The following is a 24,010-nucleotide window of genomic DNA, read 5'->3' as shown; positions in this document are numbered from 1 at the left end:
AGAAATAAAGAAATGCAGCCACGCTGTTGATTAATTTGCCCAGTGCTGTAATTATTGTGAAATATCAATACAACTTTCTTTCTTCCCTCTTAGTCGCACATCGTGGTTTTACTGGTACTACAGAAACCCTGATTATATTACCCTGGCATTCTCAGGGACTGTTAAGCAGGAGTCTTCTCTCTTTTGCTCTAAAACTCATCTAAATGGAAAACACATTGTCTTCATTATATGCCAGTGTTGAATGAACAGAGTTACCATAGCAACAGCCATCTGAGGCCTTGCTGATTTCAGGCCAGTGAATGGGGTAGACAAACAAAGTACCTTCAAAACCAGAAGGGAACAATTGCTATTCATTCAAGCCAGGTTTAAGATCAGCAAATGTCTTTAGCAAAAGAAATGCAGATAAGAAAGTATCAGACGTGGCCACAGAATAATAACAGAAAATTATCATAATCTTAAACTTTTCTGCCTGGTGGTATAGCATTAAAGATTATTCTTACGGTAAAGATTTTCAAGCGAGCTGAAGAGACAAGCCACAATTTGCCTACAACCTGGCGTAGCAGCGTAAGTACCGGCAATTGATGTGCACGGTCTTTGTCACCCAGCAGCCGGGGACAGCAAGCTTGCGAAGGATGGGGCTGGTCGGGCAGGGGGGCACCGGGTGCCCCCGACGCAGCCACGTCCCTGCTCAGGCACAGGCTTTGAGAGCAGAGGGGAAAAGGAGGATCTGGGTTACGATCCTAGTGCTAAATGGCACGGCGGCGGTCTCAGGCCTCCGCAGGCTACTGAGCAGCTCTTAAAGTTAGTAGGGAGCCCCAGGATGTTTGTTTCACCATTTTGCTGCTCTTGAAAGACTGTGATACGCAGTTTTATGTATGAAATGGTTGACATACTCAAGATAAAACCTGGTTAGACTGAATATATATTCACATAAAATGCCAAGTAACTGACTGTGAAATGGTTGTCTTGAATTAGAGATGAGACGGGTGTATGCGTGTTTGTCTGGTACGTCTAACTGTGTTTTCTTTCTCCTTAATCCCATACAAGCATTTAAATAATAATTCTATGACTAAAGCACCGTTTCTGATCTCAGTGGTGTCGAATGCTCAGAGACGGGAAGAGGCAGAGGCAAGAAAACGAGCAGAAGCAGGTCGTGCATTCTGCTAGCAGCGTGCCTGTAACACTTCTTTAGAAAACAGTAGGGCGATGAAGGGCCTCTCCTGGTCACTGATGTGGATTTGACAATAGCTGTCACGTGTGGAGGTTGCATAGCAAATAAGCAGCGTGGCTAGCTCAGCAACAGGATTAAAAGGGCAACAGTGAGGTTTCAGAGAGAGTTTGCTAATATGGGAGGCTGGGTCATCTTTTACCCAAGTGACCAGTCCGGGTGGGAGGTTATCTGAAGGGCTCAGCTGATCAGTGAGTCCCCCTGGGAGGTTCTCCAGCAAATTTGCAGTTCACTGGTTTTTCTGTGTTGGGTAGTTCAAGAAGAGAAAAGAAAGTAACAATAAATAAGATGCACAACTTGCTGCTGTCTGTAAATTAGTCCGTGTGATAACATAAACTGCTTGCTGTACCAGCTGGGGAGTTGGAGTCAAGGTGCCCTTGTGAGAGAGAGATCAACCCCCTCACTAATAATAGAGAAATCGTTATCTTGGGAAGCTGGTCTTGAAGACGGAATCTGTCAAACTTCAACTGTTTTCCCTACTATATTGTGTGTAGTTTGTATATGCGAAGAAGGGTTATAATAATTAGTGATCGGTTACAAATGTCAAGGGAAGTCTTAACAGCGATGTGAGACTGGCAATATGTATCACCCATAATAGCGGGTAGTTTCAGGCTGTTCAGAAAGGCATATTCTGTGTTCAGGTTATTCTTGCAAAACATGAATGGTGTAACAGGATGAATTTCTCACAAGTATTATGGGTATTTTTTTCAGGATGGGGAGACATACTCTAAGTACAAGAAGTATGTTTCACACAATATTTATACGAATTGAACTGAGGAAATAATTCAAAGGATAATGGTGAAAATACTATTAAAAGAAACACAGGTCAGCTGACCTTGAATAACAACTTATTTTCCATTTGGTTATGAATAGACAGGATAGACAAGATTTAAATCCTGGCAACAGAATTGTTAGTTAGAAGAATTAAGAGAAATTAAAGATTGAACTATTCAGTTTAGAAGGCAAGTTAATGGGAATTTGGGGGGGGGATTTTAAGTAAGGAATAATATGAAGGTGAATCTGGTCTCTCTTCATAACATAAGAACAAAGAAATTTGCTGAAACTGAAAGGCAGAAGGCAAGAGCATCTAATACAAATAATGAACAATACAGAATGCAAAAAAAAAAAACAAAAAAAAAAACATTGCAAGGCCAAGATGGTAGCCAGATTCAGAAAAATCACAATTTTATTTCTGGGTGTCTATATTTGCGTGTATTTTTTATATATGTACCAAACTAAGCTTCCACATGGGTTCCATTAATTGAATTTGTCTCCCTAGTAGTAAAACACATAAACTAATGAATTTGTGTCTAAACTGTAGAAAGCAAAAATTTCTTCTCACTTCTGTAATAGAGGTTATTGCAGAATTGTCATCTGTAGCTTTCACTAGGTGTGGTTCTGATTGTTCTGAAGATACAATGCTGAAATGTCTTCATTTCTGCTTTTGTTTGTAAAAGTTGCCAAGAGGCAAACACAAATGAAGGTTTTTATTGTTGCTGGTGATGATATTATTCTGTGAAAGCACAGTATGTGCTAAGACTTCGGATCCCCTCTTGTTTTATCTAGCGCTGCAGAGAGTGATCCACAGCTATCTGTGGACGCATTATAAACAGAACAGGATCTGCCTTGTCTTTACAATGTTATTAATTAGAAGTCTGATGAGCATTGTTCCTTGTGAGAAGTTTTGAGGACTGACAGCGGGCAGTTTGGACATATTTCCAGGTATGTTTTCTGAGAAATTTGGATAGATTTGTAGTGTTTAGGAAAAAACATAGATGTAAAGAAGATACTCCTATGTTTATCTCAGACCTGTAACCATAGGTTATACAGCATTTGTCTCTCCAACTGCCAAGGAATTTACAATAATTTTGAAAAAGATGGTTTTTAACAGAAATTTGTTACTGAGGTTCCAGCTACAAGGTATGTATGTATGCCCATGAAAGCTGGTGCATGCAGGGTTTTAGTTCAATCTGTTGTGATACCTGAATTAGGTAGTATTTAGACATGTCCAGAACAACTGTGGGGTTTGTTCTGGGCCTCCCCGCATCTGTCACACAAATGTTACTGCTATCGTAAAGCTGTACTGAGAATGGGGGAGAGCAGCTCTGTGGGGAAGGACCTGGGGATGCTGGTGGATAAAATGCTCAACAAGAGCTGGCAACGTGCACTTGCAGCCCAGAAAGCCACCCGTATCGTGGCTGCACCAAAAGCAGCATGAGCAGCAGGGCGAGGGAGGGGATTGTCCCCCTCTGCTCTGCTCTCGTGAGACCCCGCCTGGAGCACTGCATTCAGCTCTGGGCCCACAGCACAAGTAGGTCAGGGACCTGTTGGAGTGGATCCAGAGGAGGGCCACAAAACAGAGGGCTGGAGTACCACTCGTATGAAGGAGAGGCTGAGGGAGTTGGGGTTCTTCAGTCTACAGAAGAGAAGGCTCCATGGAGACCTTACAGTGGCTTTTCAGTACCTGGAGGGGGCCTACAGAAAAGATGGAGTGGGAGTCTTTGTCAAGGGGTGTAGTGATAGGACAAGGAGTAACAGTTTTAAATTGAAAGAAAGTAGATTTAGATTAGATATAAGGAAAAAATTCTTTATTATCAGGATGGTTAGATACTGGAGCAAGTTCCCCAAAGAGTTTGTGGGTGGAAGTGTTCAAGGCCAGGCTGGACAGGGCTCTGAGCAACCTGGTCTGGTGGGAGGTATCCCTGCCCATGGCAGGGGTTTGGACCGAGGTGGTCTTTAAGGTCCCTTCCAACCCAAACCAGTCTGTGATTCTGATTATGATTCTAATCATGATACATAACCCCTTTCCTTGTCTTTTGTGCATACTGGGAGACAGTATGCATTTAGTGGAAAGCAGGTGAAAGACCCAGGACAGGCGTCCTGTGGTCTAGACAGCAGCGTTGTATAAGAAACGTATTGAAAACTGGAAACGTAAAAGGTTCCTCAGCAGTAGTATTTATACAGCACAGTTAGGGCCTGCTTCTTCCAAAGCTTTCCTCACCCTTTGTGCAAATGAGCATCATGGCTCAGGACATGGTTCTCATGTCTTCAACACTGCTTGTTTTCCCTGGTGTTAGTACGTCAGTGTACTTAAGCCTTGTCTAATAAAAAGCAGAGTACAAAGAAACAGCAGCTTAGGTGGGGGCAGCTGGGTAAAATGATGGATGTGTGCCTCTGAAGCAGTCATGAGACAGATACTTCATTTTCCTGTGTGGTATCTTGGTTAGTTTGTAATTCAGTAGCTTCACTGAAAAATTACTTGACTAGGTAAATACTCGTGCAACTCTTGAGTAGTCTCCTTTTTGGTGTTTTAGTAGGAAATTACTATTACTGGGTTTTAGAATGCTCATTACACTTTGGTAACGAGCAGTAAAAATAATAGTTAACTTTGAGCAGCTTTTAATGCAAGAAGTTTTTCCTCCCTGTACTAAATATGACCTGGAAGATGGAGCTAGTGAGATGCTGTTCTTTTTAGCAGGGCATGCTGAGTATGTTCTAAGAGGCACAGTAAGTGAAACAATCCAAAACACAGCAATAAGATCACTTTTATCTCCTTATTGTAGTGACATCCTGTCTTATTTGATTGTCTCACAGCTTCAGGAGTTCCCATGTTAGGTTTCGGTGCGCTCAATCCTGAGGACACTCAGGAGGAGTGTGCAGAAAGGAGCTCTTTATGAAGAAAGTAGGGCCTGATAAAGCATCATCATCAACCTGGTTTGGTTGAAACAGAAGACAGGTGTTTCCAGCTCTTCAAAACAGGCAGCTGTCTGATCCCCAGCGACTTGCAATGGGAAGGGATAACCTGCATCACTGAAACCAGCCTTCTGCAGAAACAGGCAGCCATGTCATGACTCTTGACTCAACAACATAGGGGGGATTTGCTTCAGAGATAATCGTTGGATATGTTTTATGTGTAGAACGTAGGAGGCTTCGCAAATTTTGTGGCCAAGTGATTTGAGCAGTCTTGAAATACTAGAATGTTCCTATTCCCAAAGGGGCAATGAAATAGGAGAAAAGAAAAACGTTTCTTTAGGATTAGATTGTAGCCTTAGGATGAGGCTGGAAACATACTATCTTCATTCAAATACAGTGAATGTAAATAATTTGGAGACCGTAACTAGTTAGGAACATAATAGGCATGTAGATCGTATCACAGAAGATGAAGAGTAAAGGAATAGGAGTTCCTTTCTAATGGAAATGAAGCTTTTCAGTAAGAGAAGACAAAAGTGTGTGATGGCAGAACAGGAAGCCATGGCCTTGGACATAGTTAATATTCTATTATCCCACATTTGGCCTATGAATTATCTGGACAAACAATGAATAGAGGAGTTGTCCATTTTCTCAGAATAACCCATTTCATCCTGGAGATGGTTCCACACTGTCAGAATGAAGATGTTGCTCATTACTGCTACTTGTGTATTCATTGGAATGTAGATAGCAACAGGAGATGGAAGCTACCTGTCTAAAGTACTTTTCTTATTTACTGAGACCTCCTCTAACTTACTGTACTGACCTATGCTGTTGTCCACAAAGACACTTTTATGCATGTATGTGCTGCAGGTAGAATCTATGAAGGACATTTTTTTTTTCCCAGGAAGTGCATTCAAGCTGCCTTCAAGTGGGATTGAAAAAAAAAAAAAGTAGAATTTGTTTTCTTTCTACTTAAGAAAATATAGTTTACCTGTGTTGTAGGTGTATTTGTGTTAGTGTTAGGCGAGAGTTACATAAGCTCCAATTTGTTGTGACTTTCTAAAGAAGGTAACAAAAAAATAAGTTCTAGTGTCCTTCTCTTGCTGTTCTTTTTTTTAATCGACTTAGTGAATAAGAACTGTTATTTTTCTTTTTAAAGTATTCATATTAAATAACTGTATTTATGAATTACGGCAAGCATCCAAAAACATGCTCCAAATAAGATAGCAGTGAGAAATGCTGGGAGTTGCAGGGTAGAGCACTCTCATATTTCCAAGTGGTTTTGCAAGAAGCTGTTGTATACTGTGGCAAGGAGAAATATCTGATTTGCATAAAGCACAGCTTCATGACTGTTGTAATATGGGAATTGCTAGGCAAGTCTGAGTAAGCTCCTCTGCTTTGAAAGAACGTTGCGCTCATGTTAGTGTTCCCAAAGATACCTATGTGCTTGCATGCTCTAAATTGCACAGAGCTCAGTTTACCTTTCCTGGCAGGGAGGAGAGCCAAGTTACTATCTGTCTAGATTTTTTTCAAAGGTGATGCTTCAAGCTATCTTCTTTGGGCATCTGACATCTTCCTGCTTCATTATTGACTCCAGCACAGCACTTATTTTGAGAATCAAAACAAGGTAATTATCATCTCATTTCAATTAGTCCAAGTAAAAAATCCATGTGTATGTAGTGGAAAGAAAAGTATTAGGACTATGAAGTCTTTATATTTTGAAATACTGTTAAAATATACAAGTGAGCAATACCTTTAACTTTCTAAGTATATGTAAATGAATTAAAAACAGGCAATGGAACAAAAACTAAGAGTATCAGTAGGAAAAGTGCAGCTAAGATAGCCCTACCAACACTCTATTTGCAGATGTAAAATTCTGAAAGAAAAAAAAAAAAAGATTGCTTTTCCTTTATGGTAGTATCAGTAAAAAACAGTGCTCTGTCTCAGTTGTCACTACTAAATCTCAACCTTGGTGAGGTTTGCCCAGGTGCATCAGTGGTTTCTCATGCCTATGGCATGCAGTTGTATAAGCCCCAGATGTGCACGCACTGCTGTATACCTCCAGCTGATGCTAAGAAAATGGGGACCTGGCTAATAGCTAAATTTAAATCAAATTATAAATCTTTTTATTCAATTTTGTTTCCATTTAAAAATTAATTTGGTTCAGCGATAGGCATGTGCCTGCAGACTGAAATGCTCTTTATCTAGACAGCAAGCTACAGCTGCCTTGACCCTTACCTAGAGGGACTCTTTAATCTATTAATTCAGTTTTTATGCCCATTCAGTTCTTGACCTCTCTGACTCAAGTTCCAGTTAGTGACACTCGTGATGGTTGTTTCTGTGATGGAGACACCTGCCCATTAACAATGGGACCAAGCTGAACAACCTTTCTCTTCTCATCTAGGCCGCTAAGTAGGCAGATGGTGACAACATTTGGTCACCACTGATTGGGCTTGCATTTGAACTCTTGACCTAAAGGTGAAGGCCACTGTATCCTATTAGGAATACGAGCCATCAAATTCAGTTTTAGTTGCAATATCTCGCCTAGGATGTGTGTAAAGTCACTTTACAAATATGCAAAGGAAAACACTTCTCCTTCATCTGTTCTTTCTTTTATTGTTATATATTCTAATTAATGCTGTTAACTCTTCAAGTTAGCAGCATCTTGCTTATATGAGTGTCTTATGTTAATGCACACTATTAACAAAAACTCTCCAAGATCCTGGCTCAGGAACAGTTCTGAATTTTCCTGTTTGAAAACACAACCACACACACGCGCACACTGTTTTAGGGACTCTTCACACTGTTGCTGTCGGAAGGCTTTGCCTTTTTTGTTTCCATAATTACTAAGCTATTTCCTGGGAGATGGTTTCTACTATTAAGCAGCTACTGCTGAGACTGGATTGTCTTGCTGTGTGCTCTCTGACTTGCCCAGCCATAGTGCAGCACGACTTGGTCAGTGTTCCTATGTTTGTTGGTCTCTTGAAAGTTAGTGTGTGCCTAACTATCAACATCCAGTACTGTGACACTATTTTCATTATCCTGGTGTCTGTAGTGCACAACTTACTCTATGCCTTTCCTCTGTTTTCATAGAACTCTGCGTATTTTTCAAGGCCCAGAAGATTATCGTACTCCAATTTATTCTTGAAAATTTCAGTCAGGTTAACAAAAAATAAAAAATGTTACTAATCCATGACTTCTGAAGTAAGAGTATGTGTCTATTTAGATGTAACTAGCAAAGATGGATATGCATGTTATTTAGACCTACAAAGAGCTGCCAGCATGAGCTGACACAAAAAAAAGGTCTATAATAAGTTACAGAAACTACCCTGAGGCTCACGCTGCAAGCATTGCTACCAGACGCACTGCAAGATTCACAGTTGCTTTAAGTTTCTAACTGACGGATCAGCAGTTTTATTCCTGTCTGAAACAACAGGACATGGGATTTCTCCATCTACCTATTTGATCATGCACACTGCATTTTATCTGCTCAGGTGGTGTCTGGATCTGTTCATTTAGGTATCATTTCCAGTTCTAGTAGTTTCAGTCTTATACATATGAACAGCAGAATAAAGCAGGTTGAAAGATTAGAGGTGAGCATTTCAAAGCATGTAATATGAGCGCAAATACTGTTCTATGAGTTTGTGTTTGATGTCTGCGTATGAAGTTAACTCATGTTAACTAATATTGTGTCTGAGCCGAGGCCTTCTACGCTACTGAGCAAATGGCCCCTACGTGGGGCTGTGCTTTGTACGTGATGGCACTTTGTGCAGCTCTGCATTCGTTTTGTGGCTTCCCAGCCCAGCCAGTCCGTGCCAGTTCCAGGCCCGTGGCGCGGCACAAGCCCACGCAGCCTGCTCTCGCTTCCCCTCCTGGGTGCTGCGTTCTGGGAACCGCGGCACAGCGGCTCCATTCCCAGCAGAGCAGACCACCTATGAAGACAAATAAACGCTGGCTGTCAAGTGTTAGTCATACATGCGCCCTGTGGAGTCTCACTAGAGGGCACTCCTGTTTTTAACATTAAAAGACTCTCCTGCCAACTGCACTGCCCGTGCTGGTACAGCGGCAAGCTGCCTGAGGGGTACTGGAGACTCCCCCAGGAGTATGGAGACCGATGGACCTCTGGAAGAAAACTGTCTCAGGAAGGAAGGAAGGAGGACTTAAGGGATGCTTTCACGGGAACAAGAGAATTGAACCTCAGAAGACTGCAAGTGTAAGTGCATGAAGACATCTTGATCTGCAGGATTTGGATATGGTATTTTGTGGCTCAATTTTTTTCCAAAAAAAATTGAGATCCGAGTTGGAGTTGCTAACTGTATTTATGTTTCAGATGTCCATAAGGGAATTGGTAAGGAGTTTTTGCTGACTTGTCACATTGTATGCTATCTGAACTGCTGGGTTTGCACTGAGCAGGATCTTCGCACGTCCTTCGTTGCACTCAGTGGAAGAACAGTAACCCCAGTTGTTCTTAGTGGGCAGAAAAGAAATTCGATTAGGAGTTTAATGTAACTGCAATACCAAGCTGCTAAACTCTGACAGGAGTGGACCCAGGTTTGCAGTCATCTTAAGTGGTGACTGAGGGGTTACAGTGGGTTTTGAATGCTGTTTCTGGATACGTGATTTTTTGGAAACAAATCTTGAGATTTGCAACTCACTAGGAGCCGCTAAACAATGGAGCCTTTTTTGTTTAATAACACAGCTCATCCAGATGTCAATAATTAGGTAAAACAGTGTATCATCTTGATTGCCTAGTGGTTGGTAATCAGTACAGAGCTAAAGGCTGCTTTATAAACAGCAGTTGGTATATCATAGGCTGCCTTTGCACGAGCTGTGAGCTGCTTAGCAGAAAGGATGCACGAGGATGGCTAAGCAGCCATCCGCCAGCAAATGAGAAGCGCAAGCGTTATGTTAGGCAAGGTGAGGAGAGGTGGTGGCCTGTCTGTTCCTGGGAATTCATTACATGCCTGCATGTCCCTAGAAGGGTGATAAGGAAGATGTGTGTGAGAGATTTGCAATTCTGTTTTCCTTCAAAGTTGTAAATCAGTAGCACTCTGCTCTATTAAGGCTATACCAGGGCAAGCAGGAATGTGCTAATGGTCTTGCCCAGTGAAATGTTCTTTGTGCGCTCTTTAAAAATTTGCACTAGAATAAACTCTCTGATAAGGAAAAAGAGCCTAAGTAATCTCAGGGTCCTGTAAGCTTTTTAATAATTAAAGGCGGTAATATATCACGATGGACTTGTAGGCTTGTTTTCTTTCAGGATATTCATCTAAGTGAGCTTTCGTAATTTGGCTTTGTGTATGGCTAAGAGAGATGTATTGAAGAAAACACTGGCCTCACAATATACTTCATACAGATATTTTTATGTACTCGTGTGATTGGACTAATTGAGCAGTTCATAATTTTTGTGTATATATTCCCATAACACCCCAGGAAAATGTGTTATCCCTATTCCACTGCTGTTAAACAAATGCATAGAAAGGCTATATGGGTTGCCCAGGCTTACATGGGAGGAATTATGGAGTTGAATGCAGCTTCGTTAGTCTCTTGGCTAGGGTTCCAAATAATAGACAAATTCTTCCCATTTTATTGTGTATGAAAATTATGTATGTGTGCACATGCTAGTGTAGGGAAGGAGGCTTACACAAATTACTGAATATATTACGTAAAATGCCCATGTCTTACAAAACTCAAGCCTCTCTAAAGGTCTCCTCATCGTGTTTATTTTTGGCTATTCTTGGAAGTGAGTGTATTAGATTTTACTAATGAGCACGTAGAATTTACAATAAAACAGATAGGTCGTACGTTAATTATGTAAGAAACTTTACTCTTCCTTTTTGTAGTGAAAAATCAAGGATCATATAACAATTAAGGATTTTTTTTGTTGTTTTTCAGATTGTGTAGGATTAAAAATAATGTTTCATACCATTAACACACTTTCCAAAAGTGTCAAGGAAATAAAGTTTTGTTTTAAAAAATGATGCAGTATGAAGAGTCTGTATTCCTCTAAGTCAGTGAAGACTCTGGTTTCTTAGGAACTGATCTAGACTCGCTTTATAATCAATGGACAGAAATAGACATCTCCAGAGAGCAATTTGTCCCACCTATTTTGACATCTGTCTTAGCAAGGGACAAATTGCCCTCTGGAAGTACCTGTCTCCATTGACTATTGAAGGAACCTGGATGATGAGCTTAGACTAAAGCCCTTCTATTAGGTAGCCTTTTTAGGTCTTTTTTGCTAGGGTAGAAGAAAAATCACTAACAAAACCAAAAATTTCTTGTGTGTAGTGGTGTTTTCTTTTCTCTGCAGAAATTTCAACCTGACAGGATGAGTCAACCGTATTCTGTTGAAATGTGTTTTGTTTTGTTTTTTTTTTTTTGTTAAAAAAGTTTCCTTGTTCTTACAATGTTTTTTACACCACCATATAGAAATGGAAGACTAGTACTTTCTACCGTGAATGAAAACATTAAGGAGAATTTGAGCTTCTGATTTATTAGTTTGTTAATTGTTGTTGGATTTTAGGTATATCATCATATATTTAAAAATGCTTTGGGATTCTATAAAATAATGAAATAAAAAGGGGGTCTATTCCATGACATATGCTTTCTAACAATATATGGATGAGATACCTGTTCCAAAACAGATGCAGCCAAAGATGATAGTAAATCTGTACGATCTATAACCCAGTCCCTACAGACTTAAATTAATTACACAGCTCAACAAATACTAACCTTACATACAAAGTTAAATGTCTTCTGGCTGTTTCTGAAGGAAGAGCAAATGCTTTTCATTTTTCTTAGCTGTTGTGGTACTTGTGTATAATTTTGAAAGTAAAATTACTTTTTCCACTTATTTGTCTTTTTCCTTCTATATTGGACAAAATATTTATTGTTTCCTTTTTCTAGTAGAGCTTGAAATTAATTTTTTAACTACATTTCTTCGTGCAAAATCCATGACCACGATGCTTAAAGAAAGCGAACTATTTATTTTTAGCTGAGGCTACAAAGCACGTAAAGGTTTTTGCATACATTTCAGGTTTGTTTTTTAAAAAACCATGGGTGCATATGCATTTTCTTTAATTGCTGTACTAAAAAGCTTTAAGTAGCCTGATCAAACCTTACGTAATTATATACAGTGCTCAAATTGCTGTAGTGTGAAGCAGTATGCCATTTTGTTATTTATAAATTTTCAGTAGTACCATATCATTAATTTATTTGTTCCCTAGAACTTGAATTACTCTGTGTGCATTATATTTATTTTGTAAGGTCCCTATGATGTCATATTGACAAAACCTTAAGAACTGTAAGGACGGAAAATGCTCTTTTTTTTATGTGATCTTTATCATGTGTTTTATGGTGTTAGTTTTAGGAGGAAATACTGCGAACTGTTGACTTTTAAACATTGCACAAAGAGAATCCTTTTGCATCACAGTGATAGCTAGTGGAAGGAAAGAAGAAGATTGCGATTTGTGAAGAACTGGAGTTGCAAAACAGCAATTCTTGATATTAATTCTGGAATTACTTTGGGGAGGGGGGGATCTGAAAGCTGAAAAGCAGTTCTTCATGACTAAGAGCACCTTTGTAAAAAATTTGGTTTTGTATTTCTATTGATCAGAGTAAGCTGCAGAGTTCCAGTGACAATTAAACATGGGATAGAGAGACAGCTTTATGGTATTGTGCCTAATTTTACTTTTCACTGAAAATCATTACCTTAAAAATAAATATTTACATTTATGTTCAGTTCTTCTGTGAGAAACATAGAGCTGTAACAACAGGCTTATTTTGAGACCTGTGCAAACAGGAATTGCGTTTTCCTGCAAATTTTGGTCAGAAACCAGCAGTAAATTATCTGGTTATGGGTACTTTATGCAAAGCATCAATAATTAAGAATTATAAAAGCCTGTAGCCTTTGCCTTTGATTGTGGTTCATACTACTGGATGTCTCCTTGTTTAGGTTTTCAGGCTGAAAAATCTTAAAGAAACCTGATTCCAGAAAGCAGAGAACACCTGTCTTTTAAGGATGGGCCGTGTCAAGAAGTATCAAATCTGGATGCTTGAAATCAGTCAATGATTCTGCTATTTTATCCAGGTCTGAGGAACAGGAAGATGTATTCTTGGTTTTAGAAAATATATTTTACCCTGCTGAAATTTCTACAACTTTTTAAGCAAGAAAAGTTTATGAATAATTGTTAGAACCATGTTGAGCGTTTTTGTAGGCTCCCTTAAGCGCAAACAATCTTTTTTGGTTAATATTTTGAATATTTGTTGCAAAAATGTAAATTACTAAAATACTCTGCATCAGGTCTTCCATTTAGCATTATCCTTTCACACTGCGGAGTAAACTAATGAATTGCAGCATGATTACATAGCACATAATTAACTTTGTAATTAATATGCAACTGCCACTTAAACTAAAGTACTGCTTATAAAGATGTACGGCAACAGTAAATCACAGGTCAGAAGTAGCACTTTGGAATTTTCTAAAGAATGAGAGTAAATGCAGAATCACTTACAGCAGCAGAGTAAGTTAATTAAAAAACAGATTAATTGTGAATGTCCTGTTTAATTTTAAATACCTTGGCTATTTCTTTTCCCTGAAGAAAGAACAAGTTTAAAGCCTAACTCATTCATTGTTTTCTTATATGACATATTTAAAAATGAGCAGTTGTTTAGCTTTAAACTGCCCTGGTTGTGATTAGGAATTGGTTAGTATTCCTTCTTTGCCTTGCTCTCTATAAGGGTAGGATAAAAACAGCTGATTTTTACTTTGTATTAATTCCAGCTTTCTGCTCTAGTCCATTTCTTCATATCAGTCCAGTGAAACAAAGTGAGCCTTTGTCCTGCTGGTTTGTTTTTGAGGAAGATGAGCATTTGTGCTGTGCTACAAAAACAATTAAGAATGAGGCATAAGCAAGTGATGGGAACTTTTAAGCATCTTCAAGGTCTGATTTCATGAAGTATCATATAACATTAATACATACACTTTCTTTAACAGCCCTGCCAAATATGTGTTGGTGAGGACATTAGCATAGAATAACAACTGATGAAATTGGTTCCTGCCTTCAGGTGACATTCACAGAAGGCATTTCAGGTACCGACTGACCTGAAAGTCTCTCCTTTCTGTATTGTGCCAGCCTGGAAGTAGAAATGGGCACTTTTGGGAAAGATCTATACCCAGAGGCCATGAAAGGCTGGGTATTAGAGCTCTTCTTTCTGACGGTCTGAAGGTAATGAAATACACCAACTAGACCGTGTAAGTGTATCAGATGCTGTAGTGTGTTATTCAGAGCTTCAGAATACTTTCCTTCAACTGCTTGATCCGCTTTTGGGTGTATCCTGCTTATTGTCTGGTTAAACGAAATAAAGCAGGGTATATATCACAGTCACCAGGAAATGGCTACCCTGAAAATATAATGCATCTTCTAAGTGAATTAATGTTTTGTTAATGTCTCTTTGGTGAACCCAACTAATTTTTTTTTTCGTTCAGCAATACAAAACAGTTCAGGTCCCACAGAATTCTCAAGCACTTTGTGTATTCACTCTCTATTCATGGTACTCAGTATATTGGTTGTTGCTTCCTCCATGTTCTGCTTTTTTTTTTTTTTTTAATGGCTAGCTTGAAAACTTCTGACCTGGAACAGAGTGATGGATGCTTCACAGTTGCTCTTCATTTTGGATAAGTAATCATTCAGGCATAATTATGTGCATCTCTTAGTACTCATGAAAACCTTCTGGCTGCTTAAATAGCTGGGAGGAATATACATTGCCACTGCAAATCCTTCAGAACTGGCTTCTGCTTGCATTGTGGTGTTTTGTGTTTTAGAGGGGAAAACATAGGAGAAGAAAAATTAATACTCCAGCAAAATTTGTTTTCTGTTTGCTGATTTTGTTTTTTCTTCATTGGTCAGCTGCTCAACAGGTTAATTAATACGGAAATGGATGGGTAAAAATAAGTATCCTGAGTTATGCTCCAAGAAAAAAAACACACTGGAAGTAGGGTTTGAATTAGGCTTCATGAAGGGAAGTAGACGCTGTGAATGGAGTCTTAAGTTAATGGAAATTGTAAGGAGTTTTCTTACTTGAGTTTAATGTGAGAAACAGCTCAATTTTATAGTCATCTGACTTCTGTTTTGGTGGCTGAATAGGGAAATGAGACTGTGTGGGAGGTGTCTTTCTGAAAACGATGTGCAGTGCCTTCTTGGAGGTTCAGTTCTAGGCAGTACGAACAGATGTTTCTGCACTAATCTCAAATGTCACATTTCATGCATAAACCCTGGGGGATAATAATATCAGGATTCCCTGAAAGTACCCCTGGAGTTTAGCTTAATACTCTCTCCCAGGGAAGAGTCCCACCTACTAACTTGACGAATACTTCCAGGCCTTCCCGAAGGCCTTCTCTCTTAACGCTGATCTAAATAAGGCCAGGGGAGTTATGACAAAAGCAATAAATCGCAAAATAGCAGAGCTTTGTGGTGGCAAGTAAGAATCATATGGCCTAGAAAAGCGGTAATGGCCACAATATCAGTAAAATAGTGAGATAGTATTATACTGAAACTGGGGAGTCATCAACATCTGTTAGAGGGGCAATTCCCTAATTATGATTGAGTTGTAATAGTTGGAGAAAATGCAGATAATATAAAATATCAAGAAGTTAATTTCCTGTCTTGCAAATGTCAATCTTTCTATTTTAAATATTTTGGTGACTATTCAGGAGAACTGTTATGTAAAAATAAATAAATAAAAATCTACCGTTGTCCAAAAGTAGAGAACCTTGTGACAGATGCTTCGATAAACTTTATAACTGTAGAGGAATCCTCAGTTATGTTTTTAACATGTTAATATTTTTCTTTTCACTTGTAATAGTTAGAATATGTTGGAGTCAGAGGAAGAAAAACAGTGAGGAAATATTTCCTGCAGCCTCTGTTAGAACGAGTTGCTATCTAAACAGAAGATAAGGGAGGGAGTTGTGCTGCTGTCCTCTTCCATCCACGCAGATATTTTTGTGCTGAGGTTATAATGTATGTTAACATTATGCTGACATGGACAGCTCTAGCCAATAGGTTAAAACTGTTAGGTAGTTTGTCTTTTTGACAGATCTTGTCTCCATGTCTAGCAATTTATGTGACCTTCCAACTTTGATATTTTCCTTGCAAGTGAGTGCCCTAAATGGCTGCCTTCCATGCGCCGTTCTTGCTGCTTGCTTGGGGGGACGAGGCTGGCCGTGCCCCGCTGAGACGTGGGTCCTCGTTGGTGCTAAAGGATGCTTTTTGTGTTGAGTGCTTTCCCTTTATAATTTAGTGCGTGCTATTCATTGCTATTCATACCTGTTTGTTTTTTTTTTTCCAGAAGAAAATAGGCCAAAACTAGGCATATGGTGCATGATAGATGAATTAAACTGCAGAATACAAACCTTGTTTCTGAAACAGATCTGTTAAATATCACTTGTGTGAATTTCTTTCATGCATACTGTAGCACTTAAGATTTGTTGTTCAGCCTTGCAAGAAAATGTTTACATGCGTTCTTATATAGAGATCGCTCCTTCCCCAGCATTTCATCCTGCTATGTCTGCACATGTGTGCATATGTATGTATTCGTGCGTGCTAATTTAATCAAAGGCTTATAAATAACAGCTCAGTTGGTTTCCACGAAAAGGGGCTCATTCAAAAAACGTTACACTGGTGATTTATTTTCACAGGCCTGTTGGAAATCTTCCTGGTACTTTGCTGCTTAGCCCAGGCAGAGGTTTTCTTCAGGTAGCTGTGTAAAGCAGTGCAATTTGCATGCAGGCCATTAAGAAAACAGGTGGGATTTATTAAAAGCACTTGCATTATGTTATTGAGGTCTAAAGAAACTTAAGTTGCAGGTAATACAAACTAATTCTTTCTATATACAGAAAATAAAACAAGGGGAAGAGAGTGAAGATTGTGTTCTAAGAGGTGAGCCCTGATACAGTGAGCCTGCATGGGTGACAGCAATAAACTAACCTTTGGCCCTAATGGTGCTTGAGAGACTTTAATATAAGTGAGAAAAGTAATCAGATTGGCTTTAGTACTTTTTAGAGAATGATTTTCTATTCTTAACATCAGCTAGAAGAATAATATGACAACATAGTGTTGCTTTTAACATTTTCTTATATTCGAGGAAGAACATAGGTGTTAGGTCACTGTCTGATGCTTAAGTCAAGGGTTCAAAGTTGCCCATGCTGTCGCCTTGGACAAGCCACCTGGAGAACCTGCAGTGGGGCTCCTGCAGTGCTTCTCCGCTGTAGAAGAGGTTGTATGATCAAAACTGTAGTCGAGCAAGTTTGGCTCCCTAGACCAAGTCAAGATTTGAGTGAGGCATTTCCCTAGTTAACATTTCTGAAAAGCACACAGCTTTGTTGCTCAGCTTTACGAAGTGGTTGTGCAGATCACTGGTGCTCATATGAGCAGGTACTGAACAGCAGATGTGTAAGTTGCTTTATATGAATAGACAGTGGAAATAAGTCACAACATTGCTAGATCATGACATGCGTGACCCCCTAAATTTTTTCAAGGCTATTGAAGGCAGTAAAAAATGTGTGTGCAAACTGGGTTCCTTCTCGTGGAAAATGAAAAGGCAAAAAAGGTGCCAAAATGCAGCCACTCAAGAATGACAAAAATCAAGAGCTAAGGATAAGAAGGGAGAAGGTGAGCAGAAACAGTTTTGTTCTGTGCATGTTTTGAAATTGTCACAGCAACTTGTCTCTCCTTGAGTTCATCAGAGTGAGAACGTGGCATATCAGTCTGCCTTCAAAGTACAGCCACAGCTGTACTGTGCATCTTTGAAAGGGGAGTTGTTTCCCTTTTGGAAGAGCTGCGCGTTGTTTCAAATAAGACGTTGCACCTCCTTGTGCCTGCTGAAGGCTTTGCTGCACTGCTCTGCCAGCTCTGTATGCGTGTCACCAGCACGTCATGTTTGATCAGAATGAAAGTAGCTCCAGAGTACGTCTAATCAGGCAGGGGTTCAGAAAAATTTGAAGGCTATAAAGTTGACCTCTGGAGTGTGTAGCGTTGCCGCTGGAAACAAAAAAGAAAAGTGTGTAGCTTTTTGAGGTCTGCTACGCCATGCCGTAATAAGCATTTGAACAAAAAATAAGGAAGGATATGAGTAGAAGAAAAGAGAATGCCATCTGGACTTAAACTACTTTAATCCAGATGTCATCTGGATGCATAGTGTAAGTTTATCAGGTTAATTTAATTCTGTATCTGGAAGTGTAGCTGGATGTTAGAATTTGTCTTGAAATTCCAGGAAGAGTGATATATATAAGATGTTTTATCCTTATGTTGCAGTAGTACTTACACCGAAGATTTTATTTTATCGCTTCTCATTGTTTATGCTAAATTAGCATGTTGTAGCCCCGGTTTGCATTGTGATTTGTGCGTTAGGCACTGTATGTGCATTTGGTGGAGATAGCATCTACCCTGAGGAGCTCTCGATGTAATTGGAAAGCCAAAGGAGCTGGAGAAGTGAAGCGCTGGGAGGTTGTTAGTCAGGAGGAGAGCTCAGGTCTCTCTCTTCGCAGGGCTGGCTTTACCCTGAGGTTATGGGAAAAAGCTTCTGGGCAAGATACCTTGTAATAATGATGTGGTATGAAAAACACAAGACAGTCTAGGTATCTTAATTTATGGACCACACTGTAAATAATTCATTAGGAACAGTATTTCTGTTTACATTGTCTGTAATAAAGATGGGAAGTCAGCATGCTTCAGTTCATTCAGGACGATTTTCACTGGCAAGGGTTTTGAAGCTCGCTCCCTGGCTTGTTCCAGTGGAAATGGCAGTGGCGGTGCAAGGAAGCGTGCACTCCTCTCCTTAACAGGGCTACCACCTCAATTCCTAGCCTTTTCCTTCGCGGTTGTCTTTGTTCAAGCCCAATTTAGCATTTGTATAGTTGCTGCTTTCAAACACTTGAGAGGATTTTGAAACACCTGCTTGGTGTCCATGTTGTATTCTGCCAAATGCCGTTCTGGATTTGCTGACCTAGGGTGAGACCTAATGGAGGTATGGCTAACCGAGACTTGTGCTTTTAGAAGAAATGCTACTGAAATCTGTTCCTGATTATCCCAAGAGATTTGTGGACAGAGCAGGTGATATCTTTTAACAGGGAATCCATCAGACTTCTGAAAACTAAATTATTTGTTAAGATTCTTGTTAGAGTGAAACTTATTGCTTGGTACACGTAAAATTCTCTTTATTTGTCTGTTAAGTAGGTCTGTGACACTGGCAATTCTCACCGACTAGTTTCTAGATATAAAGGTCGTCCCAAGTGATAAGATAGTGAGAAACCAGAAGGCGGCAGTGCCAGCGATCACTGGTGTTCCAGTGAAAATCTGTCCTGAGGGCAGCAGACTTTGCTCCGTAAAGCTCCTGCAGTGCTTTGTGATCTAGGTATCTAGGAGAGTGTCTACTTCACTGGAATTATGGGCACTTAGAAGAAAAGCAAAAACTATGGTACAGATAGTAAAACAGTAGGCATGTGTGCAGCTTTGACTTGCCTGGAGTGAAGGTGCTGCAGTTAGAACTACTTTTGGATTTGCACTGTTTTTAAATTAACTATGGGATGAGAAAAAATATTTCTGGAGTTCCTAAAAAAAAAAAAAAAAAGTTCCAGAGGCAATGCATCTGTCATTTTGGTCACATTTTGGGTGCTTGAGTATTAACTGTGGAGACTAACATACATAGCAGTCGCATTTCAAGCCAATATTGTGTTCACACAGTGCTGCACCACAATGCACAGAACCCCTCTCCTTGAGGGATACAGTCATTTGTTTTGCATGTCCAGTCTAAATCGTTTTACTCAGACTGTCAGCAAGGTTTCTTATCATTTAGGAATTGGTAGAGACTTTAAATACTGGACATTTGTCTGCAGGGCAATTCAATAAAACCAAATATCTTGGGTTTTAATGCATTTTCTGCAGGTCCAGAAGGATGAGTATGGGATGGCTCTCAGATCAGCTGTCTTAAAATGAAGATAAAATAGAGTATAGAGCTCACCAAAACTGAAGTTTTGTTGTGTCTAGATACATGTCTGATATCTTCAGTTTAATTTTGCTTTTTTTAAAAAAAAAAAAGTGTGCAGCCGCAGCACTAACTTGTCATAATTCAACATAAGTTGAGAGTTTGCGAGAATCTGCATTTCACTAAACTCTGAAAGCAGTGCAGAAAATATAATTCAGATGCCATCAAGTACTCTGTTTCTTTGGCTACAAAAAAATCACAGCCATCTAATTTCTACCTTCTTTCTTCGGCTATATTTAGCCCTTACAGGTTTTGCTGGTCCTCCTGGAATTTATCTCGCTTCTGTTCTGGGGAGTTGGATAAATCTTTACTTAAAATTCATCAGAAGAGACCAGGATAATGGTAGATATCAAAGTTATTAGAGCCTGTGTCCCAAAGCAGCAGTCAAGTTGCTCTGTTCTCCAGAGACTTTGTTAATTGAGGTAATGCTTTTCTTCCTCCTCCTCTCCTTCCCTCTCCCTGAGTGAGTGTCTCCAAGAGTGATGCATTCCCTGGTGGCTTACCAGAAATTACTGGTCTTGGGAGCAGTTCTTTGGTTCTCACAGAGCTGAAGAAAAGGAGAATAAATCTTATGTTTATAGGCTATAAAGAGAAATTACAGACTACTTTAATTGATTATATATGCATTCTTCACAATGCTAATCTTGCTGAAAAAAAAGTTCGAATCTGTCCTCATTCCTGTGTTGGGTGCAATGCAGTTGGGGTTGGGGGATTATGTTCTTCCCGAAGCCACCAAGTCACGGGGAATTTAGCTCATGAGGATGCTGTATCGCAAGAAGAAATTGGCAGGTTCCTTCAAATGCTGCAGTTCAACTTCCAAAACATGCCTAGTTTCATCAGATAAGGAAGAGGGCATTCAGTGTCAGAATGCAAATCCTTCTCATTTCTAATTCACAGTGGATTTGAAATGTTTCTTGCTAGGAGCTTTTCTTTGGGGTGGCCCAAGAGGTTTTGACCTAGGTTTGTTATATAGCAGCTGTCTGGTTCAAGAGAGATGTTATCAGAGCATGGCAAATATAAAATAGCATCTTCACTTTCTGATACTTTATTGTTAAATTGATAAAAAATATTTGCTGCTAGTGCCATCTCCCCTCCATCTTTCTTTTTCTCCTGAGATCATCTGTTTACAAATTTGGTTGTTCCTGTTTCCTCTGGACCTTTAGAAAATATTTATGTTTGTCTTCTATAGCTCATCTTGCAGTTTTGAAGCAAGTGACTTGGATGAACGTGTCCAAACCATTTAGCTTTCTTTTGCAGCTGATTATTGTCTGGCAAGACCAGGAAAAGGTTTGTAGTTCGTACGCATTTTTTGTAGACAACTCTGTGTGCTCAGCCCTGAAGATGCATATAAGCCAGGTGATGCTAAGAACACCTCGCGCCTCTCGCAGCATTCTGTAAGCAAACACAAAGAATTTCCCACAAATACATTACGCCTTACAACGGAGCCTCTGAAAGGAGCATGCTTCTGTTAGGTAAATAAGTGCACATCACATGCCAGAATGCAAATCCTTTTCAGTTCTTATGCTCACCTGATTTCCTCTGCACTGAGCCCAAAGGGTGAGGAAGAGATGTTAGATTCCCTCTCATTTTAGGAATTTGCAGTTTTTCCATGAGACTTTTTTTTTTTTTTTTTGCAGCAGTGTTATTTGAGCGATCAGGGTTATGAAATGATTGGAGTGCAACACAGCAAGCTTTTAGGGATGCCTCATTTGCTTGTAGCTGTCCCGATGAGGATTAGCGTTTCTTACCTGCAAGCTACAGTACATTTAATAAACCCCTGCATCAGTGGATGCTGCTGTGGAGCTGTCAGTGTTTGTTCTCGCAGATCGGTGTTGGAGTGTGCAAAGCCTCCGAGAGCACCACCGTGGCTCTGGCAGCCCTGGCTCTCCAGGAGCGCACTTCCCAGCACTTGTCCCTTTAATTTTGTGTTATTACCTCTTGCTGTTATAAACTGCGGTGTGCCTTTCCCTCCTTGCTCTCCCTATAGATAATGAGCTGACAGAGCTGGGTGGGATGCAGGGAAACTAACCGTGTAATACACGCATGCAGCAGGGCGATTACCCAGACCTGGGAGCAGCACAGATGCTCTCCGGGGTCTGCAGAAACCAGTCATTTTGGCCGGAGGGGCGGGCTGCCAGCACAGGGGAGGATGGTTCCTGTGCCTTCTGCTGAGCGCTGGCTGCCAACCAACTTGCCCAGACCCGAGGGAGCGCTCTCCTGAGCCAGAGATGCAAAATCATTACGTGCCCGCGGTCCTGCTCTTGGAGGCTTATTTTTATTTTTGTACTTTCCGTACAGGTCTTATGACAGCGCTGCGTGCGCTTCCAGCCAGCCCTGCCACCTTGGCTTTTGTAATCAGGCTGCAGATGTGCTTCATGATTGAACAACTTCTGCGCACCGCCGCTCCTCCTCCCAGAGGAGTCCAGCAGGCTTGCTTATGCAAGCTGTCACGCTGCCTTTTTTTTTTTTTTCGAAAGCATGTGTGGGTTAGCTTTTGTGTGTTTCTGGCTGGCTGTTCATGCCTGCATATAACGGGCTGTGTATCTAAAACCGTTCCCAAGCGCACGGCTGTGGAAGAAGCCTCCTTAAAGCCAGGCACACTGGCAGCACTCGCAGCCCCAGCCACCATCAGTTCCAAGACCCCGCTCCCACCTCGCCGAAGCCGTGCCCGCTGGCGGCGTGCGCACGCAGGCACACACCACGCTCGCCTTCCCTCCCTCAGTCAAAGATGATAGAAAGTCTTCTGGGGATTATTGCACATTTGTAGAGCAACAATGGAGAGCAGCGCAGCACAAATATCTATTCTTCATCACCCAGCGTAACAAACGTTGCTTTGTCTCACATCTGGCCCCTTCTAATAGCTCAAAGCTGATAGCAGTAGCTGTTCAGCAGCTTCTGGAAAATAAAGCTTTATGGAAACGACTTCCTTTTTCAAGTGTTTAATGATTAAAATGGCCTTTCACCTGACATTTTGTGCGCTGCTTTTTTTTAGTATTATTATTTTTCCCAGGTACTCTGTCTAGCAGAGGAAATAAACAGTTGTCATGGATAAATATTAAACTTTTTGCAGTTTTATTCCTGAAAGGAAGCTAGCATTTAAGAGGCTCTTTGCGAATGAGTCTCTGCCAAGGCAGGCTCGAGCCGAGGATGCTTCCTGCAACGCGAGGCCATCGGTGCGTGACTCCGTGCCGGCATGAGTGTGGCATCGCGGGGTCTGCCCATTCCGTGGTGCTTTTTTGGCTTTTCGCGTTCATGGGGGGCGTGCAGGGGGTCGCGACGTGGCCCCCGCCCGCCCGGGAGGTGTCGCGGCCGCTGTCGCCCCCTGCCCGGCAGGACGTGGGGCTCCGGCCCCTGGCCGCCCCCTACAACATTTTTTTTTCCTGTTAGGTTTTCTTGCTCCTCTTCCTTTGAGTGGTTCCAAATGGCTCCGAGTGAGATCCTGTTCATCACAGGGCGGCTGCCAATGTGCTTGACCCGCATAAAAATTAAAACCCGGTCACTCAGTGCTGTTCCTTGGGTGCCGGGGTGCTCAGCCACCGCGCGTCTCCCACCACCGCTGTGCTCCCTGCCCAGCACATCTCCTGCGGAATGGCTTCCCTTACCTCTCTGAAAGGGAAAAATCAATACAAGGCACAAAATGAATGCTCACGTTTGTTTCCTTTTGCTTTCACTCTTCATAGTTCCTCAGCAATTTTAAAAGGACTATTTTGGGAATCATTTTTCATAGCGAACACTTTGTTCATCTCTCTGTTTCCAAATCTAAAAGTAGCACGTGATGCGCCGAAGGGATTGCAGTCAGCTGTCACTTAACGACGTACGCCTTTAAGTAGCCCAGTGGCATATGGTTATTAACCACCAGACGCACTAGCGTGTTCTTGGCTTTCCAAGTGGGCTCTCCAGCACTCTCAAAATGGCTTTGTGGTGGCAAGGATTTGCTAAGCTTGTTCAATAAGGTCTCAATTTGTCAAGAAGTTGCACTCCTGCTCAGGACAGCAGATGACAAGTCCTCTGCCCGCTTCTCTGCTTCGGGGGACGGAGGGAAGCAAGGGGCAG

The 24,010-nt window shown here is 40.8% G+C and overlaps 1 protein-coding gene across 15 annotated transcripts in view; it reads left to right on the top strand.

Annotated features, from left to right (window-relative positions):
- ZMIZ1 (zinc finger MIZ-type containing 1) overlaps positions 1 to 24,010 on the top strand; it is a 352,884-nt gene that overhangs the window by 162,811 nt on the left and 166,063 nt on the right. The window contains exon 4 of one of the 15 annotated variants that reach the window (XM_067000625.1): positions 20,198 to 20,379. The exons of 13 other annotated variants lie outside the window; for them this stretch is intronic. The gene's annotated coding sequence lies outside the window, so the exon portion shown is untranslated. Of the gene's footprint in view, positions 1 to 6; positions 565 to 20,197; positions 20,380 to 24,010 lie in introns of those variants that run through there. One more of the 15 variants, XM_048074830.2, reaches the window with a different exon arrangement.

Source organism: Anser cygnoides, chromosome 7 (genome assembly GCF_040182565.1).
Source record: "Anser cygnoides isolate HZ-2024a breed goose chromosome 7, Taihu_goose_T2T_genome, whole genome shotgun sequence".
Classification (NCBI taxonomy): domain Eukaryota; kingdom Metazoa; phylum Chordata; class Aves; order Anseriformes; family Anatidae; genus Anser; species Anser cygnoides.
The sequence above is the reverse complement of the archived record's forward strand: the minus strand, read 5'-3'. Positions and strand labels throughout refer to the sequence as shown.